Here is a 9,194-nt window from a genome sequence, read left to right as displayed (position 1 = left end):
TCTGTGGGTGAAGGAACTTCTCACAGTGCCGGCACATAATGGGCTGTCCGTAGACATGGATTAAATGAAGGAAGTCAGGAGATTCCAACAGTGAGAGAGACTGAACATGGAGAGACCCAACAGGAAGTCTCTGTCACAGAACCAGTGGGAAGTGTTAAGAGTCTAGATTGGGGGAGTATGGCAGAACCAGATGGAGACCTGGACACGATGCCGCATAATTATCAATAACACAATCTTTCTTGCCAGATCACCACTCCTCCCTTCCGTTCACCTCACTGGCGGCCACCGCACCCACCCCCACCACTGGAGCCAGAAACCTGGGACACTTCTGCCCTCATCCCACTCCATCTAATCAGAGACCAAACCTCATGTCCAACCTTCCTTCCTACCCCCACTGCTTCTGCTTTCGTTCAGACCGCCATCATCTCACATTCTGCTTGTTTCAAGTAAATCTTATGGGGCCATCCACCTTTAGGTCTGCCGTCCTACATCCCTATGCTATCTTTCCCCCGCACGGCTAGAAGAGTGAACTTTAAACCACCAATCTGTATGTTATTCCCCTAATTAAACCCCTATGATGGCTCCTCATTGCCTTCATGGCTTTAGCCCAGGCTCCTCAGCATGGCGGCCAAGGATCGCACTCCGTGATCCATCAGCTTCCTGAGGCTCTTGCCCTGCCCCTTCTCTAGGGGCACTTCCCTTACCCACAGTGTGTGTCATGCTCATCCTGGTTTCCCTCCCTGGGATGTGTTTTCTATCTGTGTACACTGCAAAAAAAAAAAAAAAAAAAAAAAAAAAAAACCATCATCTTTCTTTTTTGGTTTTGTCTTATTTTGTTTTGACAGGAAGTAGGATTTATTGGTGAGCATGAATGGGAAGGGTGCAGTGCCGAGGTTCTCACGAGTGCAGAGCCTGCCATTTGTCCTAGGGACCATGATTTGGTGGCGGGGGTGGGGGGATGCACAGAACTCTCTCTTTAAAGATATTTATTTATTTATTTGACAGACAGAGATCACAAGTAGGCAGAGAGAGAGGGAGAAGCAAGCTCCCTGCTGAGCAGAGAGCCTGATGCAGGACTCAATCCCAGGGCCCGGAGATCATGACCTGAGCAGAAGGCAGAGGCTTAACCCACTGAGCCACCCAGGCGCCCCCCAAGGGACCATGATCAGGGATATATCTGACCCACGGCCATCTGTGATGAGCCACTTTTCAGCTCCCATGTCTTCAAGTTCCTCCCCATTAAATTTAGTAAGGCCACTTCTTGGAAATGTGGATCTTCTGGAGGCCAGGGAACTTGACCTTGGCCCTGCATGGGGCCTCAATCCATGCTCCTTGTTCTGCAGCTTGGTATGGATGGACACGGTGACTTGGCCAATATGGACCCTGACCACTGTGCTCTGGGGCTTTCCAAAGGCACCCCACATACCTGTCTGGAGCCTAGATTAGAGATAACATGAGGTCAGACATCAATGTCCACTGGGAAGGGCTGTCTCCAAGGTTCCTTAGGGCAATCCTTAGGGCAACAGGCTGCATATACTACCAAGGAGGTTCCTGTTTGCAGCCATTGTGCACTGGGCCCCCATGGGGAAAGAGTACAGTCAGCTTAACTGGCTGCAGACCCATCATCTTTCAAGACCCAGTTCAAGCCTCTCCTACTTTTTTATTTTTTTAAAGATTTTATTTATTTATTTGACAGAGAGACAGCTAGAGAGGGAACACCAGCTGGGGGAGGGGGAGAGAGAGAGAGAAGCAGGCTCCCTGCTGAGAGCCCGACTCTCAACGGGACTCAATCCCAGGACCCTAGGACCATGACCTGAGCCTAAGGCAGATGCTGAACAACTGAGCCACCCAGGCGCTCCTTATGAGGAGCTTTTTAATGCCCCTATTGTCCCCACCACCCCTCAAGACACAGCAGTCCCCCAAGGAGCCTTCTGCCTTAGCACCTCACCACATTTGGCACTGTATGTGTTTCCAAGGCTGTCTCACTCAGTTAAAGCTTGGGGTCCTCCAGAGCAGGGACCATATCTCAGTCAGTTTTGCAATCCCAGTGCCCAGCACAGAGCCTGGCACATAGGAGGCTCTCAGTAACCATGGAAAACTGACTGGAATCCTAGAAGCTTGAAGGGTACACCTGAGTGGTGGGGGAATGATCTGCTGCCCTCTCCTGGCAACGTGAGGCATTGTCCTAACCACAGGCACCACCCCTGGGAGGAAGGGGAAGCTGCAAAAAAGGAGGATGGAGAATGGACTGGATTGAGGTCTTGGGGGGACACCTTTATCAGCTCCCACACAGTTCCCAAGACCATGAAAGCTAGGATGTAGAAGCCAAGTCAGTGCATCCAAAGGACGGCATATCCTTAGAGTGGGTCTATCCCCCACACTAATTATAAATTCCCCAAATTATACCATATTTGTCTCCCACTCTGTCCTGTTGTCCTTGTGGTTGTTCCTATTCCTGCTGCTTTCACTCACTTTAGCAGGCGATCACTAATTTCTTCCTCCAACGTTATAACAGCGTGGTTTTTTTTGTTTTGTTTTGTTTTTTCTTGTGCATAGAAAGGCTGAATTTGACAACTAGTTTCTCTTGATTTTAACTCAGCTTCCCACTGATAGGAGGTGGTCTCTAGTGTTCTGGGTGTCTCAGCTTTCTGCCAAAATCCAACCACCAGCTGGGATCCCACAGCCCTCACTCCCTCCACAGCTTCAATAAGCCATGTGACATCATGGCACGGGAGGGTGGTTCTTGGCAAGGAGAATCATTACCTCACTCCTTTTGGGGCTGCAGGCTTATTGTCTGTATTTTGACATGTGGAAAACTGCCTAACACCTAACATGAGAAATGGAGTTGGGAAGGAGCTTGGGGCTGGAGACAGAGGTTTGAGAGTGACATGCCCCCAGGTAGGTAAAAACTCAGAGCAGCTAAGATAGTCCACCTGCAGAGAAAGTTGACCTATTACTTATTTAGAGGCCTTAACATTTATTGTACAGGATACTCACTAAACATCTACTGTCTGTTGAGCTATTGAGAGTACACACACACACACAAAGAAAAAAGGGACTAGGGTCCAGAAGCCCAATTTTTGACAGTGAAAAATACTAGACCTGCCTGAGAGGTTTGCCCTAAATTTAGAAATTCATACCACTAGAAAGGAAATGCCTTCTTCACTAAACAAATGCTCTCCTCGGGGCTCCCAAAGAAGTCCTCCTCACCTCTTAATTCCATTCCACTCATCCAACCCCTCAAGGGTTTACTGAACAACTTTCAGAATGGCATCATAAACACCCGAAATAAGCCCACAAAAGATGCTGGGCATCATTATTCATCAGAACAATGCAAATTCAAACCACCGTGATGTTTTACTGCATACCCACTGGAATGGTTAGATCAATCAGTGTGGCACAGATGCAGAGCCGATGTAACTCTCCACATTGCCGGTGGAGATACAAATTGCTATACCCAGGGGTGCCTGGGTGGCCCAGTCATTAAACATCTGCCTTGGGCTCAGGTCATGATCCCAGGATTCTGGGATCGAGCCCTGCATCAGGCTCCCTGCTCAGCAGGAAGCGGGCTTCTACCTCTCCCCCTGCTGGTGCTCCCTCTCTTGCAGTCTCTCTGTCAAATAAATAAATAGAATCTTTAAATATAAATAAATAAATTGGCATAGGCAATTTAGAAAACAGGTTAGCAGTTCTTTATAGTCAAACATATATAAGCCGTCTAGCTAGCAGTCCTGCTCCTGGGTATATATACAAGAGAAATGAAAAAATATTTCCAAACAAAGAGCTGTACAAGAACATCCCAGCAACTTCATTCCTAGTAGCCACGAACTGGCAACAACCTAAATGTTTCTCAACCAGTGAACAGATCAACTGTGGTATACAACGGAATACCATTTAGTAATTTTTGTTAAAAAAAAAGAACAAATCACTGATACATACAACAACACAGGTAAATCTCAAAAGCATTATGCTAAGGGACAGAAGCCAGACATAAAAGACACCTATTGGGGTCACCTGGGCGGCTCAGTGGGTTAAAGCCTCTGCCTTGGGCTCAGGTCATGATCTTAGGGTCCTGGGATCGAGCCCTGCATTGGACTCTCTGCTCGGCGGGGAGCCTGCTTCCTCCTCTCTCTCTGCCTGCCTCTCTGCCTACTTGTGATCTCTGTCAAATAAATAAATAAAATCTTTATTTAAAAAAAAGATACCTACTGTATAATTCCTTTTTGTGAAATTCTTAAAAAGGCAAAACTATAGTCAGAGAAGGCAGATTAGTGGATGCTGAGAGCCTAGGAGGAGGACTGCTCGGGGCTCCCTGTAGAGGAGTATAAGTGAACTTTTGGGGATGATGGAAATATTCTCTATCTTGTCAGTCCAGCTGACACCTTCATTGTCGCATGGAGATGTATATTTATCAAACTTTATTAAACTATGCACTTTAAATTGGTGAATTCAAGCACAAGTAAATTATACTTCAATAGAAGCCAGGGGTCCCTGGGGTGCTCAGTCAGTTAAGCAGCTGCCTTCAGCTCATGATCCCAGGACCCCGGGATCGAGCTCCATGTCAGACTCCCTGTTCCAGTTGGAGTCTGCTTCTTCTTCTCCCTCTGACCTCCCCTCTACTCGTGCTTTCTCTCTCTCCACAATAAATAAAATCTTTTTAAAAATAGGACTGGTGGGCGCCTGGGTGGCTCAGTGGGTTAAGCCGCTGCCTTCGGCTCAGGTCATGATCTCAGGGTCCTGGGATCAAGGCCCGCATTGGGCTCTCTGCTCAGTGGGGAGCCTGCTTCCCTCTCTCTCTCTCTCTGCCTGCCTCTCTGTCTACTTGTGATCTCTCTCTGTCAAATAAATAAATAAAATCTTTAAAAAAAAAAAATAGGACTGGTATTGGGGCGCCTGGGTGGCTCAGTTGGTTAAACGTCTGCCTCCAGCTCAGGTCATGATCTCAGGGTCCTGGGATCGAGCCCCGCATTGGGCTCTCTGCTGAGCAGGGAGCCCGGTTCTCCCTCTCCCTCTGCCTGCTGCTCTGCCTACTTGTGCCCTCTCTCTACCTCTCTCAAATAAAAGAAAAAGTCTTAAAAAAATAAAATAAAACTGATTTTAAAAATCAGTTGCATGGAAATAAAACCAGTTGCATGAGAGAAAGAAAAACAGGAGAATAGAAATGGAGAAAACTTAAGTGTTTTCAAGCAGCTGCTGAGTGAACCAGGGAAAGGCACACCATCGAGGAGGACATGGTGTTGGGGTTGGAAGAACCCACCAACAAGGAAGAGTGGGTTTGTTTGCCTTGATGTTCAGAAAGGGAGGGTGACAGATGTTAGAGACGTACTTCTTTGTTTCATGAGTAAGAAACAGAAAAGAAATAAAAAGCTAGGAACTGAGCAGAGAAGCAACGAAAAGAATACAAGTGTCTAAAAGACTGACAGAGGGGCACCTGGGTAGCTCTGTCGTTAAACATCTGCCTTGGGCTCCGGTCATGATCCCATCATGATCCCAGGGTTCTGGGATCAAGCCCCGCATCAGGCTCTCTGCTTGGTGGGAAAGCTGCTTCACCCTCTCTCCCTCCCCCTGCTTGTGTTCCCTCTCTCGCTGTGTCTCCCTCTGTCAAATAAATAAATAAAATATTTTTAAATTTTTTAAAAAATAAATTTAAAAATAAAATAAAATGAAAGACTGACAGAGTCCAGGAGCAAATAAGACATCTATCTACAGGAACTCTTCAAGCATTACCTGCAAGGAGAGAGGAAGCTCCAGCCATTCTTTCAAACCTCTCACACACCTGCATTGTGAGAAGGGAGTAGATGGCCAGAAAGCAGATGAGCGGCTGCCAGAGGCTGGGGCTGGGGGCTGGGGACCGTTGGGAAGTGATAACTAAAGGGTACAGGGTGTCTTTATTGGGGGGGATGAAAATATTCTAAAATTGGTTGTACTGATGGTTGCACAACACTGTGAATACACTAAAAGCCTCTGAATTTGCACACTTTAAAATGGTGAATTACATGGTGTTTGAATATTATCTCAATAGAGTTGTTACCAGAAGAAATCATTGTATGTTTACAATGTGAATGTATTTAACACCCCTTATACCTTACACCTAAAAGTGGTTAAAATTGTAAATTTTGTTATCTATATTTTACAACAATTAAAATACATACAAACCAAAAAAAAAAAAAAAAAAGATTGCATTAGAAATACACAAACGATTAGAAAGTAAGCCTTTTTTTTTTTTTTAAGATTTTATTTATTTGACAGACAGAGATCACAAGTAGGCAGAGAGGCAGGCAGAGAGAGAGGAGAAGTAGCCTCCCTGCTGAGCAGAGAGCCCGATGCAGGGCTCGATCCCAGGACCCTGAGATCAGGACCTGAGATCAGGACCTGAGCCAAAGGCAGAGGCTCAAACCACTGAGCCACCCAGGCGCCCTGAAAGTAAGCCTTTAAAAATGGCATTTGCAACAGAACCAAAACCCAAAAAATGCCTAGGAATAAATCTAATAAAAGAAGTACAAGACCTCTACACTGAAAATGTGGAACACAATACATTACTGAAAAGATTAAAGAATATCCCCCCAAATGGCAGAATATATCATGTTCATGGATGGACAATTCAGTATTTGAAGATGTCAATTCTCCCTAATCTGATTTTTTAAAAAAGATTTTATTTATTTATTTGACAGACAGAGATCACGGTAGGCAGAGAGAGAAGGGGAAGCAGGCTCCCTGCTGAGCAGAGAGCCCAATGTGGGGCTCCATCCCAGGACCCTGGGATCATGACCTGAGCCGAAGGCAGAGGCTTTAACCCACTGAGCCACCAGGCGCCCTCCCTAATCTGATTTATAAATTCAGGTGAATCTCAATGAAAATCTCAGCATTTTTTAAAGATATTGACAAGGTAATTATAAAATACATACGAGGGACGCCTGGGTGGCTCAGTTGGTTAAGCAGCTGCCTTCGGCTCGGGTCATGATCCCGGCGTCCTGGGATCGAGTCCCACATCGGGCTCCTTGCTCCGCAGGGAGCCTGCTTCTCCCTCTGCTTCTGCCTGTGCTCGCTCTCTCCCCTCTCTCTCTCTGATGGATGAATAAAATCTTTTAAAAAAAAAAAAAAAACATACGAAAAAAAAATCAAAGAATGGAAAACCCAAGGCAATCTTGAAACAAGAATAAAACTGGGGGTGGGGGAGGGGCGCCTGGGTGGCTCAGTGGGTTGAAGCCTCTGCCTTCGGCTCAGGTCATGATCCCAGGGTCCTGGGATCGAGCCCCGCATTGGGCTCTCTGTGCGGCGGGGAACCTGCCTCCTCCTCTCTCTCTGCCTGCCTCTCTGCCTACTTGTGATCTCTGTCTGTCAAATAAATAAATAAAATCTTTCGTCAGGCTCTCTGCTCGGCGGGGAGCCTGCTTCCTCCTCTCTCTCTGCCTGCCTGCCTCTCTGCCTACTTGTGATCTCTCTCTGTCAAATAAATAATAAAATCTTTAAAAAAAAAAAAAAAAAAAAAAAAACTGGGGGTGGGGGAAGGGGACTTTTGCTACCAGATATCAAAACTTATTTCAGAGTCAGAGTGACGAAGACAGGAAGGTATTGGCACAGAATAGATTGACAGACCAAGGGAACAAAATAGAGTCCACAGACATCCACATATGGTCCTATGGGACAGGTGACAAAGGAGCTCGGAAGCTGCAGCAGTAATCAGGGCAGTGCAATATTAACAAAGGAATAAACAAATAGATCAATGAAAAACAGCAGGGAGCCCAGAAACAGATCCAAGGAAGTACAGCTGATCTTTCACGAAGGAGCAAAGGTGATACAATACAGCAAAGATAGGCTTTTCGGCAAATGGTGCTGGAAGAACTGGACCCACGGGGACACCTGGGTAGCTCAGTGGGTTAAAGCCTCTGCCTTCGGCTCAGGTCATGATCCCAGGGTCCTGGGATCGAGCCCCGCATCAGGCTCTCTGCTTAGCAGGGAGCCTGCTTCCTCCTCTCTCTCTCTGCCTGCTTCTCTACCTACTTGTGCTCTCTGTCAAATAAATAAATGAAATCTTAAAAAAAAAAAAAGAACTGGACCCACATGCAAAAACATAAAAGCCAGACACAGACCTTCACCCCTTCACCAAACTAACTCGAACCGGATTCACAGACCTTAATGTAAAAAGCAGAACTACAAAACTCCTAGACGGTAACACAGGAGAAAACTTAGAAGACCTTGGGTATGGTGATGAGTTTTTGTACAACACCAAAGGCACAACCCATGAAGGAAACAATGGATAAACTGGACGTCATTACAATTAGAAACTTCTGCTCTGCAAAATCTGTGTCAAGAGAATGGAAAGACAAACCACAGGCTGGGAGAAAAATATTTGCAAAACGTACATCTGATACTGGACTGTTGTCCAAAATATGCAAAGAATTCTTAAGACTCAACAATAAGGGGCATCTAGGTGGCTCAGTCGGTTAAGCATCTGCCTTTGGCTCAGGTCCTGATCTCAGGGTCCTGGGATCGAGCCCCATATTAGGCTCCCTATTCAACAGGGCCCTCTCCCCAAACTTGTGCTCTCTCACTCTCTTTCAAATAAATAAATAAAATCTTTAAAAAAAAAAAAAATGACTCAACAATAAGGAAACAAATCTGATTTTAAAATGAGCCAAAAACCTGACAGACACCTAAGATACACAGATGGCAAATTAGCATATGAAAAGATGCTCCACATCCTAAGTCACAGGGAAAAGAAAATTAAAACAGCAAGATAGCACTACATACCTACTAGGATGGCCAAAACTCAGAACGCTGACAAAACCAAATGCTGGTTCGGATATGGAGCAATAGGAAGGGAATTCCTATTTGTCGCTGGGGAATGCAAAACACCCACTTCGAAATTTAGTTTGGCAGTTTCTTACAAAACTAAACATACTCTTATCATACAGCAATATACTCCAAGGAGTTTAAAACTGATGTCCATACAAAAACCTGCACATGGATGTTTATAACAGCTTTATTCCGTATTTAATAAATTGCATACTGTTATCCAATAACAATATCGTTGCCAAAACTTGGAAGAGCCAAGAAGTCCTTCAAGAGTGAACAGATCAACAAGCTGTAGTACATCCATAGAAGGCAAAATTATTCAATACTAAAAAGAAATGAGCTGTCAGCCATGAAAAGACATGGAAGAAACTTAAATGCATATTACTGAGTGAAAGAAG

General features: G+C 45.4%; 1 non-coding gene across 1 annotated transcript; it reads right to left on the bottom strand.

Annotated features, from left to right (window-relative positions):
- Window positions 1-1,484: 1,484 nt before the first annotated feature.
- LOC116594619 lies at window positions 1,485-1,617 on the bottom strand. The gene has a single exon (XR_004287324.1). It is a non-coding gene; the product is annotated as a small nucleolar RNA SNORA70 (small nucleolar RNA).
- Between the last annotated feature and the right edge of the window lie 7,577 nt (window positions 1,618-9,194).

The sequence above is a fragment of the Mustela erminea genome, chromosome 6 (genome assembly GCF_009829155.1).
Source record: "Mustela erminea isolate mMusErm1 chromosome 6, mMusErm1.Pri, whole genome shotgun sequence".
In the NCBI taxonomy this organism is placed as follows: Eukaryota; Metazoa; Chordata; class Mammalia; order Carnivora; family Mustelidae; genus Mustela; species Mustela erminea.
The sequence above is the reverse complement of the archived record's forward strand: the minus strand, read 5'-3'. Positions and strand labels throughout refer to the sequence as shown.